This window comes from Cebus imitator, unplaced genomic scaffold (genome assembly GCF_001604975.1).
Source record: "Cebus imitator isolate Cc_AM_T3 unplaced genomic scaffold, Cebus_imitator-1.0 Scaffold98, whole genome shotgun sequence".
NCBI classification, from domain to species: domain Eukaryota; kingdom Metazoa; phylum Chordata; class Mammalia; order Primates; family Cebidae; genus Cebus; species Cebus imitator.
This window is the reverse complement of record NW_016107413.1, coordinates 3,691,003-3,697,403: the sequence shown is the minus strand read 5'-3', so window position 1 is coordinate 3,697,403 and position 6,401 is coordinate 3,691,003.

The following is a 6,401-nucleotide window of genomic DNA, read 5'->3' as shown; positions in this document are numbered from 1 at the left end:
AGCCTCCCGAGTAGCTAGGATTACAGGCATCTGCCACCACACCCACTAATTTTATACATTTTTAGTAGAGATGGGGTTTCACCATGCTGAGCAGGCTGGTATCAAACTCCTAACTTCAGGTGATCCGCCTGCCTTGGCCCCCTAAAGTACTGGGATTACAGGCATGAGCCACTGTGCCCAGCCACTGTGCAAAAAACAAAGATTAGGTGAGTATACATCAAAATGTGAACAATTATCTCAGAGTGTGTATTAGTCTATTCTCATGCTGCTGATTAAGACATGCTCAAGATTGGGTAATTTATAAAGGAAAGAGGTTTAAGGGACTCACAGTTCTACATAGTTGGGGAGGCCTCATAATCATGGTGGGAGATGAAGGATCTTACATGACGGCAGGCAAGAGAGTTTGCTCAGTGGAATTCCCATTTAGAAAACAGGCAGATCTCATGAGACTTAGTCACTACCATGAGAACAGTATGTGGAAAACCACCCCTATGATTCAATTATCTCCACCTCGGCCCACCCTTGACATGTGGGGATTATTACAATTCAGGATGAGATTTATGTGAGGGCACAGCCAAACTATATCAGAGTGGATGGATTTGGATGATTTTTATTGTTTTCTTTTGCACTAATCTTGATTTTCTAAACACTTCACAGTGGGTATCTGTAACTTTGTCATCAGAATTTTTTTAAACATTTACATTAGATAAACATTTACATTACATAAATTACATTATTAATTTGTGTGTGTAGATCTCTATAAGATACATTAATTGTAACTTCACGTAGCTTATGTTTTATTTATCCAAAGGCCTAGCACTGCCTTTCTCTCTCTTCCCCACTCTAGAGACCTATTTCATCCTGTAAGAGTTTGATTCATCAGGCATTTCTTATAAAATAAGATGATATACTTCATTAATGCTTTTAAAAAGAGAGATCTCTGATTCATGGAGCCAGAAAATAATTGGGTACAAAACTATCTGACATGAAAGTTATTTCTTCCACCAACTTTCAGTCATATAAGCTCTCTTAATTCTTGGGTTTATTCTCTCTACATGGCTGACTTCATCTATATTTTATGTGGAATAAGCAGCAAATACTTTGGAGATTCTTCAAAATGAAGTGTAAAGTAAAATATAAAATGAAGTGAAGTAATCAGGACAAAGAAAATATGACAGAGGGAGAGAGAAAATGAAATCACAAGATGAACTCTATGCCTTAAGGGCCAGCACTTTTTTTTGAGGGTGATCTAGTCATGCATTACTTAATGACAGGGGTATGTTCTGAGAAATGCATCCTTAAGCAATTTTGTCATTGTGCAAACATCATGGAGTGTACCTACACAAACCTAGCTGGTATAGCCTACTACACACCTAGGCTAGATGGGATAGCCTATTGCTCCTAGACTACAAACCTGTACAGCATGTCATAATACTGAATGCCACAGGCAATTATAATACAACAGTAAGTATTTGTGTATCTATAAACATGGAAAAGGTACAGAAAACATATAAAAGATAAAAAATGGTACACCTGTATAGGGCACTTATCATGAATGGAGCTTGAAGGACTGGAAATTGCTCTGGGTGAGTCAGTGAGTGAGCGGTGAGAGAGTATGAGGGCTCACATATTATCATACACTACCATAGACTTTATAAATGCTGTGTACACTTAGGCTACACTAAATTTATAGGAATAAATTTTCTTTCTTCAATAATAAATCTTAGCTTACTGTAACTTTTTTACTTTAAACACTTTTTAAAATTTTTCTCTTTGACTTTTTTGTAATAACACCTACCACATTATACAACTGTACAAAAAATACTTTCTGTCCTTTTCTATAAGCTTTTTTCTTTTTTAATAATTTTTAATTTTTTTAACTTTTTAAATTTTTTTTTATAAAAAATAGGACACAAACACATATACTTAGGTGTACCCAGGGTCAAAATCATCAACGTCATTGCTTTCAACTTCTACATTTTGTCCCACTGGAAGGCCTTCAAGGGCAATAACAGGCATGGAGTGGTCATGTCCTATGATAACAATGCCTTCTTCTGGAATACCTCCTTTAAGACCCTGCCTAAGGTTGCTTTATAGTTAGCTTTTTAATATGCATAAATAGAAGGGCTACACTGTAAAATAGCAATAAAAAGCAGAGTATAGTAAATACATAAATCAGTAATATGGTTATTATCATTATCAAGTATTACATTGTATTAATCTGTTTTCACACTGCTATAAAGAACTACCTGAGGCCTGGTGCAATGACTTACGCCTGTAATCCCAGCACTTTGGGAGACCGAGATGGGCAGATCATGAGGTCAAGAGATTGAGACCATCCTGGCCAACATGGTGAAAACCCGTCTCTACTAAAAGTACAAAAATTAGCTGGGTGCAATGGTGATGCCTGTAGTCCCAGCTACTCGGGAGGCTGAGGCAGGAGAATTGCTTAAGCCTTGGAGGCGGAGTTACAGGGAGCCAAAATCATGCCACTATACTTCAGCCTAACAATAGAGCGAGACTGCATCTCAAAAAAAAAAAAAAAAAAAAAAAAAAAAAAAAAAAAAAAAAAAAAAAAAAAAAAAGAACTACCTGAGACTGAGTAATTTATGAAGAAAAGGGGTTTAATTGACCCCCTTCTCTGCAGGAAGCAGGCTGGGAGGACTCAGGAAACTTACATTCTGGTGGAAGGAGAAGGGAAAGCAGTACATCTTACTATGGGAAAGCAGGAGAGAGAACAAGAGAGCAGAGGGGGAAGTGTCACACACTTTTAAACCATCAGATTTTGTGAGAGCCACTTACTATCACAAGAACAGCAAGGGGAAAATCTGCCACTGTGATTCAATCACTTCCCACCAGGCCCCTCCCTGACATATGGGGATTACAATTCAGCATGAGATTTGAGTAGGGACACAAAGCCAAACTATATCACACACAGTATACAGAATTGTATGTGTGTTACTTTTATATGACTAGGAGCCAATAGGTTTGGGTACACCAGCATTACCACAAACATGTAAGTAATGTGTTGTGCTACAATATTACAAAACCTAGGACGTCACTAGGCTATAGGAATTTTTCAGTGCCATTATAATCTTATGGGCCCACTGTTGTGGTCTGTTGTTGTCTGAAACGTTATGTATTGCATGACTGTACTAACTCTTCTAAGCAAGCCCCTAAGTCTTACCCACCCCCAAAAGAGACCAGAGCTGGGAAGGGTCAAACTGTCCTGACACAGAGGCCAGAGAGAAGTTACTCCAGTGCATGAGCTATATGCAGACAATAACAGCAATGATAGCAACAGCTCCTAAGGCTTCCTATTGGTCAAGTTCTATGCTAAGTCATGATTTTATCTAAATAAAAAATTTATTTAATCTTCACAAGAACCCCATTCTTAGTAAGGAACATTTATTCCCCCTACCCATGTTTCCCCTTGACTCCTGAGGAGGGAAGCATTTGGGAGGTGCTCTCTGGGCTTCTCAGTTCTTCCCCCTTACTTCCTTTCTTTCTCCTCAGGAGGAGTTGGGAGAGTTGGTCAGTTTGAGAGAAGGGATGAGCAGCTACAGCTCCTTTTGAGGGGAGGTCTGTTCTCCAACCCAGGAAGATCTCTGCCCTCCATACACTAAGCTTGCTCTGGGGAACTCTGCCTCTGTACTTCTGGAGCCTGATATGTTCCTCAATTTAGCTTTATCAGTAATAAGCCTGACACCATCCACAATTCGTTATCTGAAACTCCCAGGGTGAGGTGGGTTTCAAAATTCAGAATTTTTCAGATTTTAGAAAGGTCATATGGTTCACATACAGGTTCTAGGTCAACTCCCTATCATCAAATGCATTAATATTTCTGCAACAAAAGGTATGAATATTCACACTGAATGAAATAAATTAAGACTACATCACATAAGTTCAGATCAGATTTTGTAGTCAAATGAGTTTAGATGTGCTTCATGGATGTACCATGAAGATAAGGAAGCTTAAGCCTCAGGCTCTCCCAGTTGCACAGGCTACTTCTTTGGCCAGATAATTTATTTTGTATTTATACTCGTGTGTGTGTGTGTGTGTGTGTGTGTGTGTGTGTCCCTCAAAAATAGAAGCTTCAGGACCCAGAAAACCTAGAGCCCCCCCCATAGACAGATATGATTTCCTCCCCTAAAACCCTGATACACAAAAATGTAGGTACTATTATTATCCCCATTTTACCTAGGAAGAGACTGAGGCAAGAGAGGGTAAGTGCCTTGACACCCAGTTCCAAGTGGCAGAGTTTGGTTTTAAACCCAGATGATGTAAGTCCTGAGTTTGTGCTTTTAACCACTGCCTTTCTACATTTGTTAATAAACATTAAAAAAAAAAATTGTTGACATTCTCTTCAGCTTAAATAAATCCTAGAGGATATTCTTTATTCCAATAAATATAACCCAAGGAATCTCAATTTCTATGAAACCTCTCAGTATAATAGGAGAAGAATGAAACTCTTCTAATAATGTCCTCTAGTAATTTAGGAAAAAAGCACTACCAGTAACATTTCTGTATACTTCCTTCTAAAGAGAATCCCCAGGATTAGATCTTATTCACACATTACCATTTACCTGATATTGAGCCTTCATTATTAAGTGAATGCTACTTTTTTCCCACAAAATGTAATTGTATTTGCATTCCTCAATATCCTATGTTTGGCTTTTCATGAAATTCAATCTGGAAATCAGTAAAAATCATGTACATAGGATCCTGTAACATTGCTTTAATAGTAAACAATCTCACATTTCTCTGCACAAAAAACCTAAGAGAAAGGGAAGAGGGAATATCCATATTTTACAAATAAAGAAACTGAGGACAAGAGAAAGTAACTTTTCCAGTGCCACCAAGTATTGGCAGAATTGGTAACAAAACTCTGGACATTTTTCTCCTAGGTCAAGGTGACTATAATTCTCTCTGTTGTATAAAAGCTTAAAAAATAAGTTTCTCAATAAGGAGAAATATAGAAGGTTGTTTATCTAAGGAGCATCAACTCTGGACATGTAGGTTACAATTTATTAGTATTTCATGCATAACTTAATCTACTGAATAATGAGGGAGTTTCCAAAAAACAACGAAACCATTCATACATTCTGACTGATTCTTATTTCTTTCTCAGATTCTCCACTTGGATTAAGAGAACAATAAAGAAAAATTTTGTTTTACTCACAATTATAGTAGTATTTGAAAATATTTCATTATGATATATAAAGTTGTAGAGAAAATGATGATCTCTTGAAGAAGATAATACTGATATTCGCCACCCATCTATAACACACCTGAACAGTTCTCCATGTACTTGTTTTGGATTTATTCTTAAGTAATAAAGTCCCTGTGAATGTTTCTCCAATACCATTCTTTTCTTGCACTATCCAAGAGTAACCAGCAACCCAAATTTTGTGCATATTAATCCATGATAATTTATATAGTACATTTATATTTAAAACTATTTACATATAAGATTTTTGTGTTTACATAAAATAACTTTATCATATGATTAACATATATACATATATACATATATATGTATATGTGTATATATGTATACCTTAGATCTATCATTCTACAACGTGTTTTTATGCTCAACGCTATTTTGAGATTCATGTTGATATCTAAAGCTAGTAGTTTTATGTCTTTAGCTTTTGTGATATTGCAAATGGGAATTTTGTTCCAATTATGTTTGCTAACTGGTTATGGCTGTTATATGAGGACTTTATTGATTTGGAATCAGGGAAAGTTTCTGAATTCATTTATTAGTTCTAATAGTTTGTAGATTCTCTTAGATTTTCTATGTGGGCAATCATCTGAAAATGATCATCTTTCTCAGGGTGGCCAGCTTCTTTGCAGAATAAAAAGTTAACAAGATACCTGATTTCTAAAATAAAATTATTCTCCAGCATTCATAAGCATACATTGCAGTACAGATATCCTATCCCCATCTTGAATGTTTTTCAAGAGGTAGAATTATAACCATGCTCTTTTCTTACTCTGTCATCCAAAGATTTTATTCTGTGGAGATTACTTAGTGTGACTTCAAATGGAGCACCATAAAGCCACAGGACTGGAAGTGAATGGATGACTTTTATTTTAAGAAGAGTGTGTTACCGGCCGGGCGCGGTGGCTCACGCTTGTAATCTCAGCACTTTGGGAGGCTGAGGCGGGTGGATCATGAGGTCAAGAGATCGAGACCATCCTGGTCAACACGGTAAAACCCCGTCTCTACTAAAAATACAAAAATTAGCTGGGCATGGTGGCGCGTGCCTGTAGTCCCAAGCTACTCGGGAGGCTGAGGCAGGAGAATTGCTTGAACCCAGGAGGCGGAGGTTGCGGTGAGCCGAGATCGCGCCATTGCACTCCAGCCTGGGTAACAAGAGTGAAACTCCGTCTCA